The sequence below is a fragment of the Ochlerotatus camptorhynchus genome, unplaced genomic scaffold (genome assembly GCF_037179485.1).
Source record: "Ochlerotatus camptorhynchus isolate MF236.1 unplaced genomic scaffold, CSIRO-AGI_Acam_v1.1 ptg000429l, whole genome shotgun sequence".
NCBI classification, from domain to species: domain Eukaryota; kingdom Metazoa; phylum Arthropoda; class Insecta; order Diptera; family Culicidae; genus Ochlerotatus; species Ochlerotatus camptorhynchus.
The window spans coordinates 574,594-588,611 of NW_027040915.1; the positions used below are offsets into that span (position 1 = coordinate 574,594).

The 14,018-nt window shown below is 39.6% G+C and overlaps 1 protein-coding gene across 1 annotated transcript in view; it reads right to left on the reverse strand.

Annotated features, from left to right (window-relative positions):
• LOC135711270 (uncharacterized) overlaps positions 1-14,018 on the reverse strand; it is a 213,065-nt gene that overhangs the window by 50,287 nt on the left and 148,760 nt on the right. The gene's annotated exons all lie outside the window — the stretch shown is intronic.

Here is a 14,018-nt window from a genome sequence, read left to right on the forward strand (position 1 = left end):
AGTTCGATGTGGACGGCAGAAGAAGAAAATGTCGAAGTTCACCTCCAAATATCTCATTTGGCAGGCCATCTGCTCTTGCGGACTGAGGAGTGAGCCTTTCGTGACAAAGGGCACAGTAAATGGCGAGATCTACAAATCTGAGTGCCTCGAGAAGCGCCTTTTGCCGTTCTTGCAGCAGCACGACGAAGCTCCGCTATTTTGGCCAGATTTGGCATCATGCCACTATTCTAAAAGTGTCCTGGTATGAGTGGTATGAGGCCAATTCTGTCCATTTTGTTCCAAAGGACATGAATCCGCCAAACTGTCCGGAGCTGCGCCCGATGGAGCAGTACTGGGCAATAATGAAGCGGGAACTTCGGAAGAGCAAGAAGACAGTCAAAGACGAGAAGGACATTTTAAGAAAATGGAAAAAAAACTGAGAAACTGGTACCGGATGACACTGTAAAGACTTTGATGGAGGGCATCAAGCGAAAATGCGTTCAATTTTGCACTCAAGGCTCCATCGATTAACTTTTCTTTTGATTTTTGAAGTAAATATATGTATAAAACTACCCTAAAATTTTGGTTTGATTCTAAACATTATAAGAAAATTGGCATGACATTTTCGGTGTCGCAATAATTTCGTGTTCGCCCTTTAATCTTGCATCACGAAGATTGTTATTAATTACACATTTTAAAGAAAAGTTCTAATTTCAGACTCTACACAAATTCCAAAACCTCAGAATAATGGGAATCTTTTTTAATCACTTTTGTTTTCCTTTCAGTAAATTCTTTTTAGTAAATAATCTTTCAGTAATATTTTTCAAGTATTGATCTATTAGACGTGGTTATTAAATTTCATGAACCATAAAACAGAAAAGATCATTTAATTCCACTTAATGATTTTGGTATCCATGACAGATACGTATTCCGACTACAATGTGCAGTCTTCATCAGTGGCATTCCCACTAAACACTTATCAAAAACCTAACCCCCTTAAGTACTCATCCCCTAGGTAAAAGTGTCAAGATCACAGGTATCAAAATGAAACTACAACGAGTAGAATCGGAACCAACCCAACTAATAATAACCAAAGATTTAAGTAAAGTAAAGGAGAAAAATCTATTCAAATCTCTAATGAGGAAAAAATCCCGAAGGTTTGGTCGCAATCATAATGAAGTCATAAAATTGGGTTGTTAGCGGTTGTTAGTGGAATGCATTTTCTTTACCCAATTCCAATTTCTTCTAACTCTCATTTGTATCAAGTTCATTTCTTCTGAAACATTTTTTTTAAATTATATCTCTTTTTTTTCACAATTCTGTCTTATAACCTTTTCATCCAGAAAGCATTTGGCCTAGTGACCTTAATTTCTTTTACTCTATAAAATTCTAGGGCTTTGCAATCATAAGATGTATCGAGCCTAAAAACAAGTGATAGAAATTGATTTTTCAAAGTATCTACAAAGATCAATGATTTGTTTTGAATACATTAAGTGACTCATAGAGTTGAATTTATATTTTCAGCTTTAAAAAATACTTTCTGTAATTTTGCTTTTATTTTTCCCACAAATAACCTCCGAAGATTTACAGTTGGACACGTTTTAAAAAATGCGTGCAATTTCGTTTTTTGTTGAATATTAACGACCGGGAAATTTTTTATGATTTGAACCGGGAAAACAGGGAATTTCAAATTGAAAATTCACTGGCCACCCTGCTTATAGTATCTACGTAATTTATAATCCTCCACTAAATACTGATTTAATAAAAAAAAACTACAAGGGACAACCCTATGGGATTGTAAGCAGTGGTGACGCAGAACTACGTGGTCTTATATAATTAATCTTATTTGTTAACTGCAGTAGGAGCTTGTGTTTTGTGTGGGAATAGGAATTTGAGCGGGGTTCTCTCTGTTTATTATACTCTTTAGTATGACGCACTTGACATAGATGGCCCACAGCGACTCACGAAGAGCACGAATAAGACCGGATGGAATTCAACTTTGATATCTGTGTTAGAGAAATCGCTTTTCGCAGGCAATCGGTGATAATTTTAATTATCATAGCAACAGTTGCACATGACATTTTGAAAAATGATAAAGTCTTAAATGTCACAGATGCGTAGAAATATTTCTGATCGATTCGTGTTAAAGATATTGAAATTGGCTCAGGGGAAGCTGAGATATTAACGTTCAAAATCTTGCATAATTTTGTTACATGTTCCATTTTCAGTTTCCACAAAGTGTACCCCCATATAGAAATCACAGACGTAGTCCTACGTCAAAAGGATGGGACAATTACAGGTCCGTCACCCTAGTGATTTTAATATATTCGTGCGATGAAGCGCGAAAATGAAGTTGATTTTGACACACGACTGTTCAATCTCACTCAGAGCGTGAGTGAGATTAACTTCTACTAAGATGAAAGAAACATATCTAAAAACGTAGCTTATAGCGAATTTGTTTATTATCGAGGTTGGAACCAGTTGTGAATCCAGTGCGAAACTGAACCCCAACAAACGATCAAACTGACGTTTGTCAGAAAACAAGTAGACCCCGTCTTGATACCCGAAGAAGTTACTCTCTCTCTGAGTGAGATTGAACGGCCGTGCAGGCAGCGCACCGTGGCATGTCCCTGTAGTAAATACCTCGAGACTACTATGCTGCACATGATAGAGGCACAGACAATCCCATCTCCCTACATATATTTACAACTCAATTAGCGTTAATACCCGCAGGCCAAATAAGAAATGGCGCAAGCGCTCCAATGTTTGGCAAATTAGAATTGATGAGTCAGGAAATCAGTTCCCGCTGCAGGTGGAAGGTCGACGGGAGTTTCCAGGAGAGAAAACCCTTCCAGATCTGATAGATTTGCAATGGAATATTGCACTTTTGATCTGAATGTACACACCTAGAAAAATTCATGGAAATTTAGGTGCTCTGAGACTGACATATACGAGCGTCAATTTTGACATAAAATTGAGTCAAAATAGACGCGAAATTCAGCTCAATCGAACGTAATTTCGAACTTTTCAGTCTCGGAGCACTTAATCTTACATGACATGTTTGTTTCCGTATCATCCTTTATGTCAAAGATGGATTCCGTCACGTGTAAGATTAGGTATTTATAAGTGTGTATGTTTCATAAACCAACAAGCTCTCGTATTATCAAACAACTTAAATTTCTCTCCAGAACTGCCGCTGTCAGTGCAATACGTTTTATCAACACTCGTCAATTTTTATTTAAAACATTGTAGCCCGCAAAAAACAATAGCTAAAAAACTCTCATCACAAGTGACTCTTCTCGTTTTCACTTTTTACACGCTTCTGGCCGTTAACCCTCTAAAACAAGCTTCTGGTTTGGTTCAAGCTCCGGCTGCCAAAACTGCGAAAAATTTATTGCAATTACGTTTCCGGCTCGATAAACGGATGACCTAAATTTGGGATGCCACCGCATTTAACCCACCGCCTGTCGTAGTGACGGTGTCCCTCCACGCTGCCTGGCTGCCTAATGTGTCACCCATTATCATTTGTGGCAGTTTTGCCGACTTTTTGCGTGTTCTCCCGGCAAGTCCTAGTTTGCATTCGAGCGTGAAAGCAAGTGCACAACAATTTAGTGGATATTGATGGTTTCAATAATCCAACTGGAAATGAAGGGTTGGGCAGTAGTAGTGCCAACGAAAGTTCGTCGTGACACTCGTATCCGTTGATTGTTATATTGGATTTTCTTGTTCAACACATTTTTACATTTGTCACAAGTTTTATTGAAGTTTGGTTCAGCCTTGTTTTTGCTCCGTTGAACCCGCGTAGAGTCTGGCTTTTCACAGCAAACAAACAATTTACACCACAATTTACAATTTACACCGAGCAACAAGACCACTTCAGATGTCCGAGGTCCCGAAAAACAATATTGAAGGCTGAATAAGTCATTTTTTAGTTGACGAAACTTATTTTTTGATAATCAAGCTCTTTTTTGACGCAGGTCTTTGTCGACTATACTGGGGTGCAAATCAAAAAATATGTGTGGAGAAGGAGTGTTAGGTTTAGAACGCTTATAACTTTGTCATTTATAGATGAAATTTAAATCCAAATACGCCAATCGATAGCTGCAAAAATAAATATTTTTCCAATTTTGAAAATGTACAAATGATAATTTTATCACTGTTTTCATGAAATAAGCCTTTTTCCCAAACCCAGTCATCATAAACGAATACCACTTGGTTGCACATCATTCTGCTTGAACCTGAAAACACATAAATCAGCGCTGCTCTCCTGCCTCTGCTCATCAGGGATGCCAAAAATACAGAATAATCTAAATTTTTGCGTTAGTCTTACTTTCATTTTACCGTAACATTGCCTCGAGAGTGTAGAACTCAATGAACTGGATTACCGGGGTGAAGTAATCGGGCACACACAACTGCATGACAGCTCTGTCACAAATTGCATATATGTACGTTGTTTTTTGACGTAGGACTACGTCTGTGATTTCTATATGGGGGTACACTTTGTGAAAACCGAAAATGGAACCTGAAATAAAATTATGAAAGATATTGAACGTTAATAACTCAGCTGCCCCCGGACCAATTTCTATAATTCTATCACCAATCGATCATAAATAGTCCAACGCATATGTTTAAGACTTTATCATTTTTCAAAATGTCACTATTGAAACTTGCACGATTGTGTAATTGTAGCTATGATAATTAAAATTATCACCGATTGCCTGCGAAAAGTGATTTCTCTATCACAGATTTCAAAGTTGAATTCCATCCGGTCTCAGCAAACGATTTTTATTCAAACACCGCGTGGTGAGTGGTGGTGTTCTCCAATACACAACGAAAGGCTCCCCACAACCAGCTAGCTATCAAGGCGACCTCAACCGCTGATCGGATTCAGTTCCAATCACCGTGTGTGGTGGTGTCAGGTCGTTGGCATCAGCAGCATACTAAAGAGTATAAACAGAGAGAACCCCGCTATAATTCCTATTCCTACACAAAGTACAAGCTACTGCCGCAGTTAACAAATAAGATTTATTATATAAGACCACATAGTCCTACGTCATCATTGCGTACAACCCCATAGGGCTGTCCCTTGTAGTTTTTGGATTATTAATCTAGAATGATATTATGGCGGTAAGCACCAACTGATATTATCCTCGGTTTAAATCCCGATAACGAATGTTGGGTTGATTTGGTATCGACGGTGCTATTAACCAATTCAATCTTAAGCAAACATTTGGCAGATTTTCCAAACAGGAACGGTATTAAAAGTAAATCCAAGTTGAAGCTTACCGCTATTAATGTATTCGGCGCAAAATGTACTAACACGATTTGATGCAAAAGCGCACTTTTATGACCGATTCCGCACTTCCAACACTTCTTCGTTCATTTTGGAGCAAATACGCAATATTAAAACTATACAGATATTGATACAGATTTTTCGAAAAAGAAATACAGATGAAAAGGATTTTTATAAGCAAAAACACAGATTTGCTTTTGGCAACCCTGCTGCTCATTACCACTTCGGACAGCGTGGCAGCGTGATCACAATGAGGAATGCGACACAATGAGGAATGAGGAAAAGCAATGTATGTAAACCACCTACCCCCTTCACAACAACCTCTCCCCCCTCTCTTCACAACAACCTCTGTCAACACAACAACACTAACCCGAAAAAGCCATGAACTTTGACGATCTCTTTTTTCCGGGAAATAAATTTTAAACAAACCACAATTATTAGTAAAAACAGAAGTTTTTCCCTTAATTTCTTCCCGCACCAAAACTCTCAAATTTGAGAAAAAAAAAATTGCTTGAAAGACATATTCGATGATATTATGTTAGTGGATAACACACAACTGACTGTTATACATATCTGGTACCTCTATACATGAAATTATATTAACATCCAAAGTCAATCGTTTTTTCCATACTGTATGTATGTATGTAAGGTAGCCACCATCCCTTCAAAGATCTTGTCTTGTATGCAGCTCCACTTAATAGCAAGATCAATTTGAGCTACCGATCTGAATTCACAATATCGCTGTATGAAGGGCCAAAAACGGAGGTGCGGACCCGTAAGCAGAGACACTTACACGAAATCCACGGGAATTTAAGAATCTCCTTCCAACGATACGATCCAACAAATCGAATAACACAATTCGCAATACTTATTAAGCTTCCTACAGGATGGTTTGTAAAGAAGGGTGCGTCAATCTCACTGAAACTGTTGAAGTAGAATTCACACCACCACAATCGAATCGGTAGGATAAAGAAAATGATAGTGTTTATTCCCTCCTAGACTCCGGTTGTCATACCACTCCATCGTCCAGTCCCAGGTCAAATGATACCCTGATGCTCCCTCCCAACCCAGTATTTATTTATACAATGAAAATATATGTTGTGGAAAAATGAAATATATCAAACCATTAAATATGAAGTCAATCTTTTTTTCCATATTCTGCACAAAAGAAACGTTCTGCCCCGCCCCATTCATAATAAAATGGCGGGAAATCCTGTCAGTTGCGGGGCTTAGAAAGTATGTGAAAGGAGGGACTTCGGATGTATTTTTTCTTCAAAATATGTAAAAAGGAGGGACGTCGAATGTTAACCTAAATGCATATCATCATAGATAGAGATAGATAGATAGGTTCTACGTGATACCATAGAGGTAACTCTAAGACTAGTAGGTCCCGAAGAAACGAGCTCTACTTTTTGGCTCAGCTCTGGTACTATCTTCGGTCCCAAGCTAATCGATTCACCCCTCGAAACATAGGAAATTCCAATAACCCCTCATTTTATCTGTCAAACTTTCATAGCGAATCAAAACAAACATTGTGTAGTACTAGAATTTCGACAAGAATGGTGTACGTTAATTGTTTGCTTGGGACCAATAGGCTAGCCAAGTAGTGAGCCAATTTCAAATCGATAGTTTCATATTGATTGTTGGTGACAGGGGTTGAAACTGTTGACGTTTTTTACTACACTCGCTTCGTTGTCGTGCGCGACAGTCTGTTTTTATTCCTACACTCATGCTCTACCGTCGTCTCTCTCACACAACACAACCGGTAGAATAACATTCGAGAGAAGAGAAAATTATCAAATAACTATCATATGACATGAGTAATTTCGTTCTAATTCCTCAATTTGGTGTAAATTAAACCATTTCTGATCAGAAATGTTATTCCTAGGACATAATTGCTTGCTATTTTCAGAATTCACACAAGCACAACATCAGCAGCTCTTATTATGAGAAAAACTAAAATACATACATTCGTGACGGTCTTCGGCGACAGTGTCATATGACAGAGCCTATCGTATGACATTTGAGTTTGGTACTGTACTATGATAGCTTGTTTTCCAAGTGTCGGAGGCAAAAGCAGTCGATTATCACAGAAAATGTGTCGACTACCGTGACCGCTTACAATACTGGTTGGTGATACTGCGGTCGTGTCTAGGACACAACCCTTATATTTTTTTACCTCTGTTCGGGACATAACACTACTGCGACCAGTAATTTGATCAATTGTAGTAAATCCCGTGTCTTTAGTTTAGTGCATGTTGTATTACTCCATCACTATTGAGAAATGATGAAGTATTCGGTTTTGATAAAGTTGTCATTCTTGCCTTCATCTCAAGGAATCGATTCTAATTGAAAGGTCCCGCTGTTTATGCCCTTCGAAGAGTGACAGCACCCTCCAAAGGGGCGCCCCTTTGTCAGTCAAAATTGAATTCCTTAGCATCAAAAACAAGCTATGACACCGATAATGACCATGCATCAGAACCCTACTGTGTTACCTGACCTATAACGAATATACGTTGTATACGAGTACCTCGAATACAACGTATAGTTCGTCTAATTTTACATTGCAAATGCTATGCAAAATTAGACGAGTCATACGTTCTATTCGGGGTACTCACACACACACTAACACAGTAGTCTTAACTACTTCAACCTAGGGAACAACGAATAGAAGATTAGGAATCACATAGGAGTCATTCCAGCTCAAGTGGGTACACCACCTGTGGTCGATGTCACCGTCAAACTTGGGCCAAAACGCTCATTTTGGCATTCTGAACCAAAGCCTTTTTTGATTTTGCACTAAAGTGGCTAGATCCTTCTGAGCTACAACCCTGTATTTTCGAGATTTTTAAAAATTTCAACTTTCAGAAGAGATTACTCCACAACCAAATAAGCTATTCGTGATCTTAGAACGTCAATTTGAAGGTTTTGTAATGTAAATTATTATAAATGTACAAACATTTTGTTTTTGTTATAGTAACTACAGTAAGCAGGCTGATTATCGGCAGGTATTAAAATTGTCAAAAAATGGCCTAATTTTTACCATGGGCGGGATTTTTTATTTCTTAAGCGTGCCTTTTTTTAAATGGCAATCCAGTTTCCTACATTCTAACTTTATAGTACCCATTAGTGAGTACAATTTCACCACAAAGTAGCTTAACCAAGTAAATGGGTAACAAAATTACCCATTAATGTGTAACGTTTACCCACTAATGGGTACTAGTTACCCATTAATGGGTAACTTTAATTTACTCCAAAGTGGATGAAATTGTACCCATTAATGGGTACTTTCCAGTTACAGTGTTCAATTTTGTCTCAGATGCGCGATTTATTGAACAATAACGAACACGCCATTTTGAATAATAAGGCTTTAATTAAAATGGTCGAATTCCAGCACAAACTTATCTTAAGCTTGTATATTTTTTCGATATTTGGCCTGGGACTGCTCAATTGGCATTTTAATATTAATGTTTATAAACTAATTAAATGATACACGTTCATATTATTATTATTATTTAGCTTTATTTAACACTCCAAATACGATGCCTCCGAAAAACGTTTAACGGCAAGTTTGCAATGGCATAACTTAGCCATTTCTTGATGAATTTAAGAAATTGTGGTACTTCTAGAATTCCTAGATTATTTTGATTGTAAAAGGATTAAAAATAGGGTCGTCTACTTTATTCAAAAGTGAAAAGAGCCGTTACACGTTTATGGGTGCAGCAGTGTTTATGGGTTTTGCAAGTGGCCTAAGATCCCTAAATTATATTAATGTGCACAATGGTTCATAATTAGCCAGAATACAGTCATGGTTCCTATATATGGATCATGGAGACAACGGAACGGTCCTCCGGAAGATTCGGAACATCCTTAAAATTGGTCAATCCACGAAACTGATCCTAGATCACATTAGGAACTGTGAAATTAACTTGGTTCCAGATGGCCATGAGACAGTTTTCCGGAAGATCAGAAAGATCATTAAAAGTGGTCCATCCATGAAACTGATCCTAGAGCTCCGCAGTCTATTTAAAAAATATTAGTAACTGTGTTATAAGAATGAATTTGGGGTCGTGACATAAACATGAACCTGGATGGCCATTGAACCGTCATTCAAAATCCGGAGCATCCGTAAAAGTGTTTCATACATGAAACTATGAAAAAAAAACGTGATTTTTTCAAAAACTTCACAGTTCGAAGTGTTTTTGAGAAAACCGCGAAGTTTTAGAATTAGTATCATCGTTGCACCACGTTAATAGATCTTCAGGAAGACGGTTTCATGGTCATTCGGGTTCATGCTAATGTAACGACCCCAGATTATTTCTTATATCTCAGTTCCACGTGTTTTCGAAAAAAAACCGTGGAACTTCAGAGTTGAAAATTATCTGGGGAGAATCACCCGGGTGCAAGAGATATCATTCTCTGGGGTGAATCTCTGCTTGTCCCCTCGGAGATTTCTCCTGGCACCACTGGATAGATTTTTAGACACAGCACGAGAGAGTGAGAATGTTGACAGTTCACTTTTTGTCTGTTTATACACTCACTTCCGTGAGAAAGATAGCAGCGCAAATGCGTTATTGTTTCTCCAAAGATTCCGGCAGAGCATCTCGTCAATATTCATCGGGTGTTCTGGTGTGGCTAGATCGCTGCTCCTCTCTCCATTTTCGCTGCAGCTGCTGACGGCATTCCAAGTGCCTTCTTCTCGACACATTTCAACGACGACATTCTCCACGTTAAGGACGGGCATCTCCCTTCACAAAACTGCCTCGATCATTGGACAGTCGAAAACCACATGCTCCGGCGTTTCATCCACGTTGCCACACTCTTAACAGAGGGGTGACACTGCGTGTCCGAACCAATGCAGATACTTCCTGAAGCAGCCGCGGCCAGACAAGAACTGCGTTAGGTGAAATTTGAAGTCTCCGTGATTTCTGTTCACCCAGGTCGAAAAAAATCTGGATTAGTCTACGTGGTTAGGTTAGGTTATCTTTAATAGTGAGACTTTCAGCCAGAGGCTGTTTCATCTCTTTATTAGTCTACGTGTCCATCTACCGTTCTCTGCCGTGTTCCACTCCTGTTGCCACTTAGCCAACGACTCCGCTCTCACAACTTTCCGTACTCTTCCGGCTTCCCTCCGCCTGTAGCACTCGCTGTCTTCCACTTTGAGGTTATGGCATGCCCCCGACGGTGATATATTCCCGCTGTACCGCTTTACAGTTACTGTCCAATAGAACTTCCGTTTTATGATGGACCATCTGCAGCTGCGCTCCTTACATCCAGTTACCAATCATGTTGATCACCTCGGTCGCCAGCACTTCCACCTCTTCCAGCGTCTCGCCTGTTACCGTCAAGACGATGTCGTCCGCAAAGCCAAAGATATCAACTCCTTTGGGCAGCTTCAGCGTTAGCACGCCGTTGTACATCCCGGTCCAGAGCGTTGGACCAAGGATGGAGCCTTGTGGAACTCCCGCTGTGATCCTAATCGATCTCTGTCCCATGTCTGTCTGTCCCATGTCTGAAGCAAATTTCAATAATGGTGCGCTGATGCACTTCCCGTATTCGCATTTCCAAAATGTGTACACCAAATTTTAAAATAATTGACTACCGTACGTTAATAGAAAAATTAACCTTTAAAAAATTTTTGTATGCAACAAACCTAAGAGGAAGAGAAGACAATACGGGGGGCGAAAACGAATCACTTTTCTGTTAAGCGCGAACCAGCTCGTGATTGGCCGATTGGGAATGCGTAAGATAGAGATAGAGATAGAGATAAAAGAGTAAGAAGTCAGTTGTCTCCTCTTCCTCTTAGCAACAAACTAACAACCAAAGTCTTCACCGGGGTGATTCTCCCCGGTGAAGCAAACGAACTCTCTACGGTGCTCCCTAGTGATCACTCATACGCTCCGGTGTGTTGGACTGGTGGAGGTGCGAGGTCAGAAACTGTATTTGTTTGAGAAGTGGGAGAAGCGATAGAAACTGAAAACAAAATAAAAATCTCTCGGGTGAGTTTGCTTTTGTCATAGTGCGAGGTGTCGTTTCAACTTATCACCCTGCTTACACTGGGGAGAATGGCATTCCTGGAACTAATGGATCAGTTTTATGGACTGACCATTTTACGGATGTTTCAGATCTTCCAGATGACGATCCTATGGCCATGCAGGTACATGTTAATGCCATGACGTCAAATTCTTTCTTTTATCACAGTTTCTAATGTTTGTGAAAATAACTGCGGAGCTGTAGGATCAGTTGTTATCGGTTGACCGCTTTACGGATGTTCTAGACCTACCAGGGGGTCCATATTTATGCCATGAGCCGGGTCCATATTTATGTCATAATCCCAAATTATTTATTATATCACAATTTCAAATGCTTTCGAAAAAAACCATAGAACCCTAGGATCAGTTTCATGGATTGACCACTTTTAATGATGTTCCGGATCTTTCATTCTATCATTACAACTCCTAGTGTTCTAAAACTGCGGAGCTGTAGGATCAGTTTCATGAATGGACCTCTTTTACGGATGTTTCGGATCTTCCGCAGGAAGGTCTTATGGCCATACAGGTCCATGTTTATGTCATGACCCCAGATTATTTCTTATATCACAGTTCCTAATGCTTTCGAAAAAAACCACGGAGTTCTAGGATCAGGATTGACCATATTTAAGGATGTTCCAGATCTTCCGGAGGACAGTCCTATGGCCTTCTATGTACATGTGTATGTCATGACCCCTAATTAATTTATATATGACAGTTCTAAGTGTTTTTCATAGATTGAACACTTTTACGGATGTTCCGGATCTTCCGGAGAACGGTCTGATGCCCATCCGGGTCCATGTTTATGTCATGAACTCTAATTCTTTCTTATACACTGGAACCTCCATTTACGAACCAAAACGGGGGTTCGTAAATCGAATTAGTGCGTAAAAAAAAACCTCGTTATTTGGGATTTACTTCGTAAAAAGAGGTTTTTGAAAATATTGGGTATTTTTGGAACCAGGGTGAAGTGTAGGGAAATCGATGTCTGACGCCATTTTGAAATCCAATATGGCGGCCTCCGGTTACAGAAAAACTTGGAAATTCTGCCAAATACCCCACAATATGGGTATTTTTAGAATCGGAGTGACAGTCGGCGACACCGGGATGTTCTGAGGCATAACATCTCTGATCACGCCTTCCTTCGGATGGGAAGTAAAGCCGTTGGTCCCCGGTTCATGAGTTGATGGGTCGATAGGTAGGGTCCAGGTGTGGAAGCTGTCTTCCTGGCACGTCGGTAGCATTGGTGCTCAGCAAGGAAAACAAGATCGACGGAAAAAACAAACCAAAGGAAAAAAAAAAAGAATCGGAGTGACATGTAGGGACTGGGAATCGATGTGTGACACCATTTTGAAATCCGAGATGGCGGCTTCCGGTAACGAAATTCTGTCAAATACCCCACAATGTGGGTATTTTTGGAATCGGAGTGACGTGCAGGGACCGGAAATCGATGTCTGATGCCATTTTGAAATCCAAGATGGCGGCTTCCGGTTAGAGAAAAACTTGGAAATTCTTTCAAATACCCCACAATATGGGTATTTTTGGAATCGAAGTGACGTGTAGGGACCGGAAATTGATGTGTGACTCCATTTTGAAATCCAAGATGGTGGCTTCCGGTTACAGGAAAACATGGAAAACAGGAATCTTGGATTTCAAAATGGCGTCAGACATTGATTTCCGGTCCCTTCACGTCACTCCGATTCCAAAAATACCCATATTGTGGGGTATATGACAGAATTTTCAAGTTTTTATGTTACCGGAAGCCACCATCATGAATTCCAAAATGGCGTCAGACATCGATTTCTGGTCCCTGCACATCACTCCGATTCCAAAAATACCCATATTGTGGGGTATTTGGCAGAATTTCCAAGTTTTTCTGTAACCGGAAGCCGCCATCTTGGATTCCAAAATGGCGTCACACATCGCTTTCCGGTCCCTACACGTCACTCCGATTCCAACAAGGCCCATATTGTGGGGTATTTCACAGTATATCCCAGTTCCCAAAATCACAAAAAAAAAACTCGTTATTTGGAATGTACTTCGTTAAAAGAAAACTCATTATTTGGGATTTACTTCGTAAAAAAAAGCCTCGTTATTTGGGATTTACTTCGTAAAAAGAAGGACGTAAAATTAAATACTGCGTAAAAAAAGACTTCGTAAACGGAGGTGCCTAATGTTTTCGAAAAAACCGCGGAGTTCTAGGAACAGGTTTATGGATATACCACTTTTACGGATGTTCCGAATCTTTCGAGGACCGTTCCGTTATCTCCAGATTCCATGTATACCATGACTGTATTCTGACTAGATATGAACATTTGTGCCCATTAATCTAAATTCTGGATCTTGGGCCGCTTGCAAAACCCATAAACACACCTTAAAAAAAACTTGTAACACATCTTTTCGCTTTTGAAAAAAGTCCCTATTTTCCCTATTTTCAATCTCTCTGCAATTAAAATAATCTACATAGCCTAAGAATTCTAGAGGTACCACAATTTTTGAAATTCATCAAACTTGCTGTTACACGTTTTTCGGAGGCTTCGTAGTCGGCGTAAAGTATTTTACCCACCGTATTCGGAGTGTTAAGAAACATTTATCCTTAGACTGGTATCTTGGTCGACGTAATAATGTGTAGCACTATTACTTTCTAGATCGGTCTCTACCGGTTAAACTAGAAAACCTGAAAAGCTCAAATCGCCCAGACCTCGGTCAAAACAATC